We start from the raw sequence: 16,672 nt of genomic DNA, 5'->3' as shown, positions 1-16,672 counted from the left end.
TCACGGTTGTTATTTCGTTTATTGTTTTTGTATAGTGTGTTTCAGTGTTCAGTGTTTTCTTTATTAAAATTCATCATGAACACATACCACGCCGCATTTTGGTCCTCCGATCCATCTCGCCTCTCCTCTTCAGATGAAGAGGAGGACGACCGTGACAAGAAAAAACAAAAATCTAGTAGATTTATGTCAAAACTGTGTAGATGTGGCCTTGTGTTTTAGGTTATTGTTCTGCTGAAAGGTGAATTCATCTTCCAGTGTCTGGTGGGAAGCAGACTGAACCAGGTTATTGTTCTGCTGGAAGGTGAATTCATCTCCCAGTGTCTGGTGGAAAGCAGACTGAACCAGGTTTTCCTCTATAGGATTTTGCCTGTGCTTAGCTCCATTCCATTTCTTTTTTTATCCTGAAAAAGTCCTTAACGATTACAAGCCTACCCATAACATGATGCAGCCACCACAATGCTTGAAATAAGGAGAGTGGCACTCAGTAATGTGTTGTATTTGATTTTTCCCAAACATAACACTTCGTATTCAGGACAAAAAGTGAATTGCTTTACCACATTTTTTTCAGTATTATTTTAGTGCCTTTTTGCAAACAGGATGCATGTTTTGGTATTTTTTTATTCTATACAGGCTTCTTTATTTTCATTTTGTAATTTTGGCTAGTATTGCGGAGTAACTACAATGTTGTTGATCCATCCTCAGTTTTCTCCTTTCACAGCCATTAAACTGTGTAACTGTTTTAAAGTCACCAAGATCAGGGTGCCTTGTGAGGACCAGGCGACGAGTGGCTAATCTGCCCTTGCCCTCCGTTCTGCTAGCTAACGTTTAATCGCTAGAAAATAAATGGTACGAACTCAAAGCATGTATATCCTACCAACGGACATTAAAAACTGTAATATTTTATGCTTCACCGAGTCATGGACGAACAATGAAATTAAGAACATAAGAGCTGGCGGGTTATACAATCTATCGGCAAGACAGGAAAGCAGCCTCTGGTAAGACACTGGGGCGGGGCCTTTGCATTTATGTCAACAACAGTTGGTGCACGATATCAAAGGATGTCTCAAGGTTTTGCTCGCTTGAGGTGGAGCATGTTATGATGAGCTGCAGACCTCACTATTTACCAAGATCATTTTAATCTGTTTTTTCTGTAGCTGTCTTATATACCACCACAGAGCGAGGTTGGAACTAAAACCACACTAGATTACCTGTATTCCGCCATAAACACTCATCCAGAGGCGGCACTCCTAGTGGCAGGCGACTTTAATCCAGGGAAACTTAAATCAGTTTTACCGAATTTCTGTCAACATGTTAAATGTGCAACCAGAGGTAAAAGAATTCTAGATCACCTGTACTCCACACACAGAGAAGCGTCCAAAGCTCTCCCTCGTCCTCCATTTGGCAAATCTGACCATAACTCTATCCTCCTGATTCCTGCTTACAAGGAAAAAGTAAAGCTGTTTTGCTAGCACAGAATGGAATATGTTCTGGGATTGAGGAGTACATTGAGGAGTACACCACATCAGTCACTGGCTTCATCAAAAAGTGCATTGAGGACGTCGTCCCTACAGTGACTGTACTTACATACCCCAACCAGAAGCCATGGATTACAGGCAACATTCGCAATGAGGGTAGAGCTGCCATTAAATTGCTGGGAGATTACACATGGAGTGTGCGACTTTCAGTATTTTTATAGTTTATTTTGTGAGTCTGTAATACCAACATGTTTCAAGCAGACCACCATAGTCCCTGTGCCCAAGAACACTAAGGTAACCTGCCTAAATGACTACCGACCCGTAGCACTCACGTCTGTAGCCATGAAATGCTTTGAAATGCTTTGAAAGGCTGGTCATGGCTCACATCAACACCATTATCCCAGAAACCCTAGACCCGCTCCAATTTGCATACCGCACCAACAGATCCACAGATAATGCTATCTCTATTGTACTCTACTCTGCCCTTTCCCAACTGGACAAAAGGAACACCTATGTGAGAATGTTATTCATTGACTACAGCTTTGCGTTCAACACCATAGTGCCTGTCAAAACTCATCACTAAGCTAAGGACCCTGGGACTGAACACTTCCCTCTGCAACTGGATCCTAGACTTCCTGACGGGCTGCCCCCAGGTGGTAAGGGTAGGTAACAACACATCCTCCATGCAGATCCTCAACATGGCGGCCCCTCAGGGGTGCATTTGCGTTTGCTGATGACACAACAGTTGTAGGCATGATCACCAACAACATTGAGACAGCCTATAGGGAGGAGGTCAGAGACCTGACCATGTGGTGCAAGGACAACAACCTCTCCCTTAACGTGATCAAGACAAAGGAGTTGATTGTGGACTATAGGAAAAACATGACCGAGTACGCCCCCATTCTCTTCGATGGGGCTGCAGTGGAGCAGGTTGAGAGCTTCACGTTCCTTGGCGTCCACATCAACAACAAACTAGCATGGTCCAAGCACACCAAGATAGTCGTGAAGAGGGCACGACAAAACCTATTCCCCCTCAGGACACTGAGAAGATTTGGTATAGGTCCTCAGATCCTCAAAAGATATTTACAGTTGCACCATCGAGAGCATCCTTACGGGTTGCATCACTGCCTGGTATGGCAACTGCTCGGCCTTCGACCGCAAGGCATTACAGAGAGTAGTGCGTAGGGCCCAGTACATCACCGGGGCCAAGCTTCCTGCCATCCAGGACCTCTATACCAGGCGGTGTCAGAGGAAGGCCCTAAAAATTGTCAAAGACTCCAGCCACCGTAGTCATAGACTGCTCTCTCTACTGCACCTCAAGCGGTACCAAGTCCAGGTCCAAGAGGCTTCTAAACAGCTTCTACCCCCAAGGAATTAGACTCCTGAAGAGCTCATCAAATGGCTACCCAGACTATTTGCACCCCCCCACACTGCTACTACTCTCTGTTATTATCTATGTATAGCCACTTTAACAGCCCTACCTGCATGTACATAATTATCTCAATTACCCCGACACAGGTGCCGCCGCACATTGATACATTGACTCTGTAACGGTACCCCCTGTATGTAGCCTCGCTATTGTTATCTACTGCTGCTCTTTAATTATTTGTTTTTCTTATCTCTTACTTTTTAAAAACTTTCTTAAGTTTCTTAAAACTGCATTGTTGGTTAAGGGCTTGTAAGTAAGTATTTCACTCTAAGGTCTACACCTGTTGTATTCGGCGCATGTGACAAATAACATTTGATTTGATTTGATGGTGAAATCCCTGAGTGGTTTCCTTCCTCTCCGGCAACTGAGTTAAGAAGGACGCCTATCTTTGTAGTGACTTGGTGTATTGATACACCATCCAAAGTGTAATTAACACCTTCCCATGATCAAAGGGATATTCATGTGTTATTTTGTATTTTTATTTTTACGCATCTAACAATAGTTTCCCTTCTTTGCGAGGCGTTGGAAAACCTCCCTGTTTTTTGTGGTTAAATCTGTGTTTGAAATTCACTGCTCGACTGAGGGACCTGACAGATAATTGTTTGTGTGGGTTAGGGTTAGGAGAGATGAGGTACAGTAGTCATTCAAAAATCATGTTTATCACTATTATTGTGCACACAGAGATCATGCAACTTATTATGTGACTTGTTAAGCACATTTTTACTCTTGAACTTCTTTAGGCTTGCCATAACAAAGGGGTTGACTACTTTTTGACTCAATACATTTCAGATTTTCATTTTATATTAAGTAATAAACATTAAATAAATAAAAATTACACTTTGACATCATGGTGCATTGTGTGTAGGAAAGTGACAAGAAAAATCTACATTTAATTTCAGTCTGTCACACAACAAAATGTGATAAAAGTCAAGGGGTGTGAATAATTTCTGAAGGTGCTGTGGACATTTTTGGCATGAGGAGTGCCTGTAATTGCCTGTGTACCTCAGCATAGTTGTATCTATCCAAGGCTGCTACTCATGGACTAGCATTATGAGGTCATTGTTGCTGCTTTGGCCTTGTTCGTCAAAAGATCGAAGTTCTGTGAGGGAAGAGCACTCTACTATATACCTTGTTATTGACAAAATATCGAGGACGTGCGCACGCACGCATGCACGCACTCTCTCTCTCTCTCTCTCTCACACACACACACACACACACACACACACACACACACACACACACACACACACACACACACACACACACACACACACACACACACACACACACACACACACACACACACACACACACACACACACACAGGAAAAATATTATTTACATGTTCTCTCCATGAGGTGGTGTGTTTAAGCCAAGATAGAAAAAGCTATTGTACTGTATGATGTGACCAATACCAAAACCACAAAATGGTCTTTAAAAAATGAATGTGTGCTTTGCCATTTGATTTAGATGTGGGCAGTACAATATTGCTTTGACATTTTCCATTTTCCAGTATTTTGGATGAGGTTTTAAGAAATCAGATGAGCTGGGATACAGACAGTGACTTTAAGCCCACACTGTAATTTTCCATTCTATGATTAAATCAAACAACACTAGAGAAGCTTCAGAGAAGTGAACTGAGTCAGCCAGTCAGCCAGTCAGCCAGTCAGCCAGTCAGCCAGTCAGTCAGCCAATATGAACTGCAAAGGAAACAACACAATAATCATGTTTCTTTCTTCCTGATAGTGGACAGAAATGATAGGACAACAACACAATAACTCGAGATCATCTGTCCACAGCTTAAATCCTGAAAAACAATACAAGTATGAAGAGTACATAAGGATCCGTGGAGGCTGGTGGGAGGAGCTATAGGAGGATGGGCTCATTGTAATGGCTGGAATGGAATCAATGGAACGGTATCAAACAGATCAAACACAGAAACCACATGTTTGACTCCGTTCCATTGACTCCATTCCAGCCATTACAATGAGCCCGTCCTCCTATATCTCCCCCCAACAGCCTCCATTGATGGGGATTGTAGAGAACTGGCTTATCCTGTTTCTCGATCACACAGTATGATTTTTAGAGTTGTTTGTTCAATAGCTGTGTTTTTTCATGTATATTGATTGATTAATGAATCTGATGCTAAACAAATTTAAATAACATACATCTAAACTAAACAAATCACATTGCGTAGACTTATTGCACCCGTTACTGTAATGGTTGCTCCAGTTTAGATGGTTTAGGTCGTTTCATATCTCAGTCTTCCTAACCCTGGCAGTCATTCTGAATGCAGGTTCTGGGTAAATAAACATTCTGATTGTTGGACATCCCTACTATGGCTGGATTCCAATAGGAATTACAGATCACTTTGCAATCCTGCTTAATGTTTTATTTATTATTTGAGTAATCTATTTTTTAACAGGGTGTCATATTGAGACCAAGTCCCCTTTTCAAATGAGCCCTGCCCAATACAAACACACACAATCAAGTATGAAATGTAATATTGAAATATGTCATGCCCTGATCTGTTTCACCTGTCCTTGTGCTTGTGTCCACGACCCTCCAGGTGTCGCCCATCTTCCCCACTTATCCCCTGGGTATTTATACCTGTGTTTTTTTATCTGTCTGTGCCAGTTCGTCTTGTTTGTTTAAGTCAACCAGCGATTTGTCTCAGCGCTTGCTTTTCCTCAGTCTCTCTTTTTCTCGTCCTCCTAGTTTAGACCCTTGCCTGTCCTGACTCTGAGCATGCATGCCATCCGGTGCCTTTGCCCCTACTCTGGATTACCGACCTCTGCCTGACCTGACCCTGGGCCTGCCTGCCGTCCTGTACCTTGGCCCCACTACTCTGGATTATCGACCCCTGCCTGCCTTGGCCTGTCGTTGGCCTGCCCTTGTTGTTGCAATAAACATTGTTACTTCAACACAGTCTGCACTTGGGTCTTACCTGAAACCTGATAAATGTTTTTAAAAAGGTATCCTGCAACAGGGTGATGAAATGAAGATCATACATTTGTATGACCTGGTGATGTGACAACAAGACGCCATGTTCCCATTTACATATATATGAGGGGATTGCCAAGGTCGACAAGGGTGAGGTCAACCCAGACTTTCTCCTTTTCCCATTTCAAATCATGTCAGTTGATTTGATTTGAATAATGGAGTCTTGAACATCTAATGGGGAAAGCAAGATTCCACTCAATTTCTTTCTATTGATAGGCTGGAACATCTTCACCTCTTTCTTATAGTTTATATACTAAACAAAATCTATAGTGAATCTTCTACTAACATACAATGTGATTCACCCTATTCCCTATATAGAGTACTACTTTTGACTAGATCCCTATGGGAAATAGGGTGCCATTTGGGACGCAGGCAAGGTGTTATCCTTCTCACCCTCCTAGTTATGGACTCTGGTATTAAATCATCATGATCAGACAAAGAACACTCACTACATCAAGTTGCTGATGACTAATTCTGCTCCAGCAGCAGTTGGTTAAGTGTCATTTATCTCCAGCTCTATTACTTGTCTCCACACCTCTCTCTCAAGCTAGTGATGGTGTTAATGACTGGCTCAAATGGTTGATGAAACACTAAAGAGACACTACAGACACAAAGACCGCTAAAAAACAGGCTGAAAGATAACTTTATACAAGCACCATTGTGTGTGTTTTTTATTTTTTAATTTTTTTTATTTCACCTTTATTTAACCAGGTAGGCTAGTTGAGAACAAGTTCTCATTTGCAACTGCGACCTGGCCAAGATAAAGCATAGCAGTGTGAACAGACAACACAGAGTTACACATGGAGTAAACAATTAGCAAGTCAATAACACAGTAGAAAAAAATGGGCAGTCTATATACAATGTGTGCAAAAGGCATGAGGAGGTAGGCGAATAATACAATTTTGCAGATTAACACTGGAGTGATAAATGATCAGATGGGCATGTACAGGTAGAGATATTGGTGTGCAAAAGAGCAGAAAAGTAAATAAATAAAAACAGTATAAAAACAGTATGGGAATGAGGTAGGTGAAAAAGGGTGAGCTATTTACCTATAGACTATGTACAGCTGCAGCGATCGGTTAGCTGCTCGGATAGCTGATGTTTGAAGTTGGAGAGGGAGATAAAAGTCTCCAACTTCAGCGATTTTTGCAATTCGTTCCAGTCACAGGCAGCAGAGTACTGGAACGAAAGGCGGCCAAATGAGGTGTTGGCTTTAGGGATGATCAGTGAGATACACCTGCTGGAGCGCGTGCTACAGATGGGTGTTGCCATCGTGACCAGTGAACTGAGATAAGGCGGAGCTTTACCTAGCATGGACTTGTAGATGACCTGGAGCCAGTGGGTCTGGCGACGAATATGTAGTGAGGGCCAGCCGACTAGAGCATACAAGTCGCAGTGGTGGGTGGTATAAGGTGCTTTAGTGACAAAACGGATGGCACTGTGATAGACTGCATCCAGTTTGCTGAGTAGAGTGTTGGAAGCCATTTTGTAGATGACATCGCCGAAGTCGAGGATCGGTAGGATAGTCAGTTTTACTAGGGTAAGCTTGGCAGCGTGAGTGAAGGAAGCTTTGTTGCGGAATAGAAAGCCGACTCTGGATTTGATTTTTGATTGGAGATGTTTGATGTGAGTCTGGAAGGAGAGTTTGCAGTCTAGCCAGACACCTAGGTACTTATAGATGTCCACATATTCAAGGTTGGAACCATCCAGGGTGGTGATGCTAGTCGGGCATGCGGGTGCAGGCAGCGATCGGTTGAAAAGCATGCATTTGGTTTTACTCGCGTTTAAGAGCAGTTGGAGGCCACGGAAGGAGTGCTGTATGGCATTGAAGCTCGTTTGGAGGTTTGATAGCACAGTGTCCAATGACGGGCCGAAAGTATATAGAATGGTGTCGTCTGCGTAGAGGTGGATCAGGGAATCGCCCGCAGCAAGAGCAACATCATTGATATATACAGAGAAAGAGTCGGCCCGAGAATTGAACCCTGTGGCACCCCCATAGAGACTGCCAGAGGACCGGACAGCATGCCCTCTGATTTGACACACTGAACTCTGTCTGCAAAGTAATTGGTGAACCAGGCAAGGCAGTCATCCGAAAAACCGAGGCTGTTGAGTCTGCCGATAAGAATTTGGTGATTGACAGAGTCGAAAGCCTTGGCGAGGTCGATGAAGACGGCTGCACAGTACTGTCTTTTATCGATGGCGGTTATGATATCATTTAGTACCTTGAGTGTGGCTGAGGTGCACCCGTGACCGGCTCGGAAACCAGATTGCACAGCGGAGAAGGTACGGTGGGATTCGAGATGGTCAGTGACCTGTTTGTTGACTTGGCTTTCGAAGACCTTAGATAGGCAGGGCAGGATGGATATAGGTCTATAGCAGTTTGGGTCCAGGGTGTCTCCCCTTTGAAGAGGGGGATGACTGCGGCAGCTTTCCAATCCTTGGGGATCTCAGACGATATGAAAGAGAGGTTGAACAGGCTGGTAATAGGGGTTGCGACAATGGCGGCAGATAGTTTCAGAAATAGCGGGTCCAGATTGTCAAGCCCAGCTGATTTGTACGGGTCCAGGTTTTGCAGCTCTTTCAGAACATCTGCTATCTGGATTTGGGTAAAGGAGAACCTGGAGAGGCTTGGGTGAGGAACTACGGGGGGGGCGGAGCTGTTGGCCGAGGTTGGAGTAGCCAGGCGGAAGGCATGGCCAGCCGTTGAGAAGTGCTTATTGAAGTTTTCGATAATCATGGATTTATCGGTGGAGACCGTGTTTCCTAGCCTCAGTGCAGTGGGCAGCTGGGAGGAGGTGCTCTTGTTCTCCATGGACTTCACAGTGTCCCAGAACTTTTGGAGTTGGAGCTACAGGATGCAAACTTCTGCCTGAAGAAGCTGGCCTTAGCTTTCCTGACTGACTGCGTGTATTGGTTCCTGACTTCCCTGAACAGTTGCATATCACGGGGCTATTCGATGCTATTGCAGTCCGCCACAGGATGTTTTTGTGCTGGTCGAGGGCAGTCAGGTCTGGAGTGAACCAAGGGCTGTATCTGTTCTTGGTTCTGCATTTTTGAACGGAGCATGCTTATCTAAAATGGTGAGGAAGTTACTTTTAAAGAATGACCAGGCATCCTCAACTGACGGGATGAGGTCAATGTCCTTCCAGGATACACGGGCCAGGTCGATTAGAAAGGCCTGCTCACAGAAGTGTTTTAGGGAGCGTTTGACAGTGATGAGGGTGGTCGTTTGACTGCGGCTCCGTGGCGGATACAGGCGATGAGGCAGTGATCGCTGAGATCCTGGTTGAAGACAGCGGAGGTATATTTGGAGGGCCAGTTGGTCAGGATGACGTCTATGAGGGTGCCCTTGTTTACAGAGTTAGGGTTGTACCTGGTGGGTTCCTTGATGATTTGAGTGAGATTGAGGGCATCTAGCTTAGATTGTAGGACTGCCGGGGTGTTAAGCATATCCCAGTTTAGGTCACCTAACAGAACAAACTCTGAAGCGAGATGGGGGGCGATCAATTCACAAATGGTGTCCAGGGCACAGCTGGGAGCTGACGGGGGTCGGTAGCAGGCGGCAACAGTGAGAGACTTGTTTCTGGAGAGAGTAATTTTCAAAATTAGTAGTTCAAACTGTTTGGGTATGGACCTGGAAAGTATGACATTACTTTGCAGGCTATCTCTGCAGTAGACTGCGACTCCGCCCCCTTTGGCAGTTCTATCTTGACGGAAGATGTTATAGTTGGGTATGGAAATCTCTGAATTTTTGGTGGCCTTCCTGAGCCAGGATTCAGACACGGCAAGGACATCAGGGTTAGCAGAGTGTGCTAAAGCAGTGAGTAAAACAAACTTAGGGAGGATGCTTCTGATGTTGACATGCATAAAACCAAGACTTTTTCGATCACAGAAGTCAACAAATGAGGGTACCTGGGGACATGCAGGGCCTGGGTTTACCTCCACATCACCCGCGGAACAGAGAAGGAGTAGTATGAGGGTGCGGCTAAAGGCTATCAAAACTGGTCGCCTAGAGCGTTGGGGGCAGAGGATAAGAGGAGCAGGTTTCTGGGCATGGTAGAATATATTCAGGGCATAATGCGCAGACAGGGGTATGGTGGGGTGCGGGTACAGCGGAGGTAAGCCCAGGCACTGGGTGATGATGAGAGAGGTTGTATCTCTGGACATGCTGGTTGTAATGGGTGAGGTCACCGCATGTGTGGGGGTGGGACAAAGGAGGTAACAGGGGTATGCAGAGTGGATCTAGGGGCTCCATTGTGAACTAAAACAATGATAACTAACCTGAACAACAGTATACAAGGCATATTGACATTTGGGAGAGACATACAGCGAGGCATACAGTAATCACAGGTGTTGAATTGGGAAAGCTAGCTAAAAACAGTAGGCGAGGCTAATCAGCTAGCACAACAAACAGCAGGTAAAATGGCGTTGACTAGGCAACTGGGCCGACAGATAAACAAACAAGCAGAATGGGGTACCGTGATTAATGGACAGTCCAGCGTGCGTCAGCTATGTAGCCAAGAGATCAGTGTCCAGGGGCAGCGGTGGATGGGCAGGGAAGCTGGGCTGGCGAGTGTTATCCAGGTTTTTTTAAAACTAACAATGACTAAATAGCTTGTAGCTAGTTAGCTGGTTAGCGTCTGGAGGTTCTTGAGTGTGTCATAAAAATAAAATAAAAATTAAAAGTGATAGCGATTCCGTATCACAGTGGGTGAGGCAGGTTTCCGGAAGGTATAAACAAATAAAAATCAAAGAGAGATGGAAAGTAAATGGGTTCAGAGTGTTTGGGATGAGGTGAGTCAGATGGTTAGCAGGCCTGTGCTAACAAGCTAACAGTTCGTAGGCCCGGGCTAGACAAGCTAGCCGTTAGCAGGCCGAATTAGCAAGCAGGGAGATAGCGAGGGCTAGAGAGCTAACCTTTGGGGGACGTCGCGATGGGGTGAGTCTGTTTATTCCTCTTCTTGCGGTGACATCGACAGACCGGTCGTGGGCCCGGGTAATTGTAGCCCAGGAGTATGCTACAGGTGCTCTAGTACGCTAGGTGAGCTGGAGACACAGCGTTTCAGAAAGCTCGCGGGCCTTGGCCAGCAGATGGATCTTTGGCGATGTCGCAACGAAAAAGCCTGTTGAAACCACCTCGGATGATTATGTCGGCGGACCAGTCGTGATGGATCGGCGGCGCTCCGTGTCGGCAGTAAAGGGTCCAGGCCAATTGGCAAAAGAGGTATTGTTGGGCCTCTTCGGCTAGTCGGGAGGTGGGCTTAGCTCAAGGCTAACTGTAGCTTGTTTTGGGCCAGAGTGTTGGCCAGGAGTAGCCACTCGGAATTGCAGCTAGCTAGTTGCGATGATCCGGTGTAAAGGTTCAGAGCTTGCGGTAGGAATCCGGAGATGTGGTAGAGAAAGAGCAGTCTGATATGCTCTGGGTTGATGTGTTCTAGTTAGCTTAGAAGACCGCTAGCAATGGCTAACTGAGTACGAGCTAGTAGCTAGTTAGCTGGCTAGCTTCTGATGGTGGTTCCGGTTCTAAAGTAAAGTATAGAAAAAGCGGATCCGTACCACATTGGGTGATGCGGGTTGCAGGAGAGTATATTCAGCTCTAGTTTGAAAGTGTGTGTGTGTGTGTGTGTGTGTGTGTGTGTGTGTGTGTGTGTGTGTGTGTGTGTGTGTGTGTGTGTGTGTGTGTGTGTGTGTGTGTGTGTGTGTGTATGTGTCTGTCTTGTGTTCTTATGGTTCTATTTAGTCCTTTTCCTTTCCCCTTGTGTGTGCTTTATTTTGAATTGATTTACTTAAAAGTGCTTTAACATTGATTTATTCCTCTGGTGTGCTGTGTTGTGGTTTACTTCTTATTGACTTATCTGAGTGACTTCCTTTCCTTTGAATTGCTAACTTCTTTCTAGTGCTCGTTTTGTTGTGAGGGAACGAGTCTGTTAATTAGGGACCTGAGCATTGCCCCCACACCTGAGGACTATTGGGGTTAATGAGCTGCCCCTGCGCTCTCAGAGACTGTTCAAGACAGTTGCCACAGGCTGTGCTCATCCACACCACTACCGTCGGGGGAGAGGGGACTGGATGAGTGTGATCCTGCTCGGGGAGAGCTGAACAGAAAACAACTCTGCTTGGGATGAAGAGCTGAACGACATGTGAGTGCGTGCCAATGCTTTCCAGTATGATGCCATTACTGATTACTTTTTCTCCACCCTCTCCCGACGTGGCCTGCTACAACGAGGCCCCAACTACCGCATCGGAACTCTGTGATGCCAACGCCGAAGTGACGAACGCTCCATGCCAATCAACAATGGACTCGCGCATGTATGTGCTGTGCCTGGACCTGTCCATGTGTTTTGTTTTGTGTTGCTTTTATCCTGTAAACCCCTTTTAATACTTAAATGAAGATGTTAAAGAACCGTAACACTGTCTGCTCACTACGCCTGTGGTATTGGGATTGAAATAGTTTCAGTTGGATTTCTAAATGCTTATTCTATCATAGCATTTGTTTCTCATTTCATAAAGCTTAGTGGTTACCAAAACATCTTACCGATATAACGTGTGTACAGGTACTCTCAGACAAGAGCGAGTTTTTAGGAGAATGGATAAAATCTCATGACTCACATTAAACAGAGATCGAAGTGGTATAAAGCATATTGTTTGTTGTCAGGAAGCCAAATGCACTATGAGCTGTTAGTCCCCCCCCCCCCGCTTACAACAGTCACAAAAGCCACTTCTTTTTTTGCCTCAGTTGATCTCTTCAGATCACTGACAAAGTTAATTTAGTTAATTTAGAATTATATGTACGCAGCTTACACTTCTAGAAGTTGCAAAGCCCAGCGAGTAAGTCATCTCAATACAAATCATAATGTTTTAGGGAGACTGCGACACTAGGTATTTTGTTTTTGTTAGCAAGGTGAATTATATCAAAGAACCTTCTGAGATTATTGGAAGACAATCTATTAATTATGAAGCCAGTCTGATCCGGGTTGACCAACAGGGGAAGACATGACTCCAGTCTCTTAGATAGCATCTTGGCGACCAGTTTACAGTCCATGTTAAGGAGAAAGGTTGGTCTATAGGAGGTGCACTTTAACAGGGTTTTTCCCTTTCTTGTAGATTACAGTAATCACTGCTTGAGAGAAAGACTCTGGAAAGCAGTGGTCTTCCCCGGCTTTTTTAATTACCTCCATAAGGTAGGGGGCAAACAGCTCCCTATATTCCTTATGGAACTCTCCTCCCCAGGAGATTTATTAGAAGGTAAGGATTTAATGGCCTCCAACAATTCAGGAACTGAGAACTGTTCACTCAGGTGCTCTCTGTCTTCCTCTGACAGGCATGGGAGGTTGAGAGTGGAGAGAAAGGAGTCGATCTCTGACAGATCATCGCTTGATTGGGAAGTGTAGAGGTCTTCATAGTATTTCTTAAAAGTATTATTAATTTCAGTAGGGTCGAAAGAGATCTCATTAGTAAGAGTTTTTATAGCATTAATTGTAATCTTACTTTCCTCTGCTTTCAGTTGCCATGCCAATACTTTGTTTGCTTTCTCTCCAAGCTCGTAATAACGCTGTTTTGTTTTAGTGATGACCCTCTCAGCTTGATATGTGGTCAGAATATTATATTTCAGTTTTTTATTTACCAAAAGCCTGTATAGATCTTTAGTCGGGCCTCTTTGGTAGGTTTTCTCTGGCTTCGAGATTTCAGATTCAAGGACATTCATTTCTGCACAGTGTTTTCTCTTCAGCCCTTTAGTGTAGGAAAGTATCTGTCCCCTCAAATAGCTTTCAATGTGTCCCAAAGAATGAAACTGTCAGGAGCGGAGGGTTTGTTTGTCAAAGTAAAAATATTGATCTGCTCTTTGAGGTTTTCAGGTTGCTTTACGAGTGTAAAATGTAGTCTCCATCTATATGCTCCATTTACCTTGGTGGGAATGGAGATTGATAATACCAGAGGAGAATGGTCAATCTGGGGAGATACTCGATATCTAACACTATGAAACAGTTGGGTCGATAGTAAAAAGTTATCTATGTATGTGTTTGTGTGTATGTGCTGTGTGGGTGTAAATAAAAAGAGTAGTCCCTATCTTGTGGGTGCAACTGTCTCCAGATGTCTAGCAAATTAAGATCTTTCATGAATGAAATGGTGAGCTTGCCGGCTTTGGTAAGAAGTGAAATTAAAATCTCCTCCAACCAATAGCCATCCTGATAATGCATGAGCAACCTGAAGGTAGACTGAATAAAAATATGGTCATCCAAGTTAGGAGCATAAATATTCAATAGTGTACAAGACTCCGAAAACATATCCCCCTGCACTAAAACAAACCTGCCCGAGGGATCAGAGATGGTGTTGTTGACGCAGAAGGGGACGTGTCTACTTATCAAAATTGCAGTTCCTCTAGCTTTGGAGTTAAAAGAGGACACAAAATCTTGTCCTACCCATTCCCTCTTCAATTTCTTATGTTCACTGGCTGTAAGATGTGTTTCTTTTAAAAGCACAATGTCAGCCTTTAATTTCTTATGGTATGTATAGACTATTTTCCTCTTAATCTGGCTGTTAAGACCTTTTACATTGAATGTGACATATTTTGGTGGATTAAGCATAGGTTGGGTTTCAAATATGTAACCGAATAGAAATATTTCATATGTAAATAGTCAGGAAATGTTTCAACTTTAGTTTTAACACTGAAGTGACCTTGTGTCTCTTTAGGAAGGAAACAACAATAAACATAGAAAAAGAAAAAAACAACAGAATCCCCACCCACCCCGATGGATGAGGTAGCCAGTGATGTTCTTCTCCTTCAGTGCTTTGGCGGCACGTCTGTACTGTTTGCGACGTCTGGGGAGATCCGCTCTCATATCTGGGAAAAGGCTGACCCTCTTGCCATCGATGGTGATGTCCCCTTTGGCTTTTGCGAGTTGCAGTATCTTCTCTCTGTCCTGGAAACGGAGGAACATGATCAGGATGGCCCGTGGGGGCTCATCTGGCCGGGGTTTCGGCGCTGATGATCTGTGGGCGCGTTCGATTTCCAACGGCTTGGTGAAGTTGATTATGCCTAGGACCTCCGGGATCCATTGAGTGAAGAAACGGCAGCATCATGCTGTGGGAATGTTTTTCAGCGGCAGGGACTGGGAGACAAGTCAGGATTGAGGTGAAGATGAAAGGAGCAAAGTACAGAGAGATCCTTGATAAAGACCTGCTCCAGAGCACTCAGGACCACAGACTGGGGCGAAGGTTCACCTTCCAACAGGACAACGACCCTAAGCACAAAGCCAAGACAACGCAGGAGTGGCTTCGGGACAAGTCTCTGAATGCCTTTGAGTGACCTAGCCAGAGCCTGAACATTTCTGGAGAGACCTGAAAATAGCTGCGCTCCCCATCCAACCTGACAGAGTTTGAGAGGATCTACAGAGAAGAATAGGAAAAACTTCCCAAGTACATGTGTGCCAAGCTTGTAGCATCATACCCAAGAAGACTCGTAAGTGTGATATTTCCATGATTTAAAAAACATTTTTTTGCATGAATTTCTAAAAACCTGTTTTTGCTTTGTCATTTTGGGGTATTATGTGTAGATTGATGAGGGGGGAAAAAACAATTGAATCTCATTTTAGATTAAGGCTGTAATGTAACAACATTTGGAAAAAGTCAAGGGGTCTGAATACTTTCCGAATGCACTGCAGGTATTCTTCTTGTCCAGGTGGAATAGGGCAGTGTGCAGTGCAATGGTGATTGTGTCGTCCTTGGATTTGTTGGGGTGGTATGCAAATTGTAGTGTGTCTAGGGTGTCAGGTAAGGTGGAGGTGATATGGTCCTTAACTCGCCTATCAAAGCACTTCATGATTACACAAATGAGTGCTATGTGGCGATAGTCACTTAGTTCAGGTACTCTCTTTTTCTTGAGTTCAGGAACCATGGTGGACATCTTGAAGCAAATGGGGACAACAGACTGGGATAGGGAGAGATTGAATATGTCCTTCATCTCTCCAGCCAGCTGGTCTGTACATGCTCTGAGGACGCTGGTTGGGATGCCGTCTGGGCCGGCAGCCTTCTGTTGCATCTCACATTACATCTTATTCCTTATGTAGTTGACTTTATTTTGACTTGATGATAATCATAGCTCATAGATAATATATCAATCACACTCAGCCGGGTGAAGCAACACATCAAAGGATTGGCTCCTCTCTCACGAATCACTCTCAGTCAATATTACACCTCCACTCTGCATGATAATGATATTGTCATTTAACAAAACCTATATCATTACATTTCTTTCTATTTCATCACCACGAAGTCACAAGAAGTCCTCAGAGAACATCTTCATAAGCACAGCAGAAAAAAAGTCAATTGAATTCCCAGAACAACTCTCACAAGTTGAATCTCTGAAGACAGTATATATTAGTGATTCATAACGTATTGCTGGTCAACATCTCCCAGACAATCAAATCAGATCAATGTCTTTTTTTAATCTGTCCTGCTCACTGATTAAAGGCACAATGGTAACCAATAAGTTGAAAACTGAAGGAAACCAAAGTCAAAAAGAAAGTCAATATCTGTTCTCACTAGCTTTTGTTTGGATCAGAGAGGGTCCTCTAATCTCCTTGTTTTTATTGTCACGTGCACAAGTACATTGAAATGCCTTTCTTGCATGCCTTCTTCGCACTTTCCCAATGAAGCACGATGAGGGTTTCTATGATAGACGTGTGTTTCTATGATAGATGTGTGTGAGGTGGTTTATATGATAGGTGTGTGTGTGTGTGTGTGTGTGTGTGTGTGTGTGTGAGGG

General features: G+C 44.2%; 1 protein-coding gene across 1 annotated transcript in view; it reads right to left on the bottom strand.

Annotated features, from left to right (window-relative positions):
• Positions 1 to 16,672, bottom strand: part of slc1a7b (solute carrier family 1 member 7b) — a 108,827-nt gene that overhangs the window by 67,434 nt on the left and 24,721 nt on the right. The window lies entirely within an intron of this gene.

This window comes from Oncorhynchus keta, chromosome 1 (assembly GCF_023373465.1).
Source record: "Oncorhynchus keta strain PuntledgeMale-10-30-2019 chromosome 1, Oket_V2, whole genome shotgun sequence".
NCBI classification, from domain to species: Eukaryota; Metazoa; Chordata; class Actinopteri; order Salmoniformes; family Salmonidae; genus Oncorhynchus; species Oncorhynchus keta.
The sequence above is the reverse complement of the archived record's forward strand: the minus strand, read 5'-3'. Positions and strand labels throughout refer to the sequence as shown.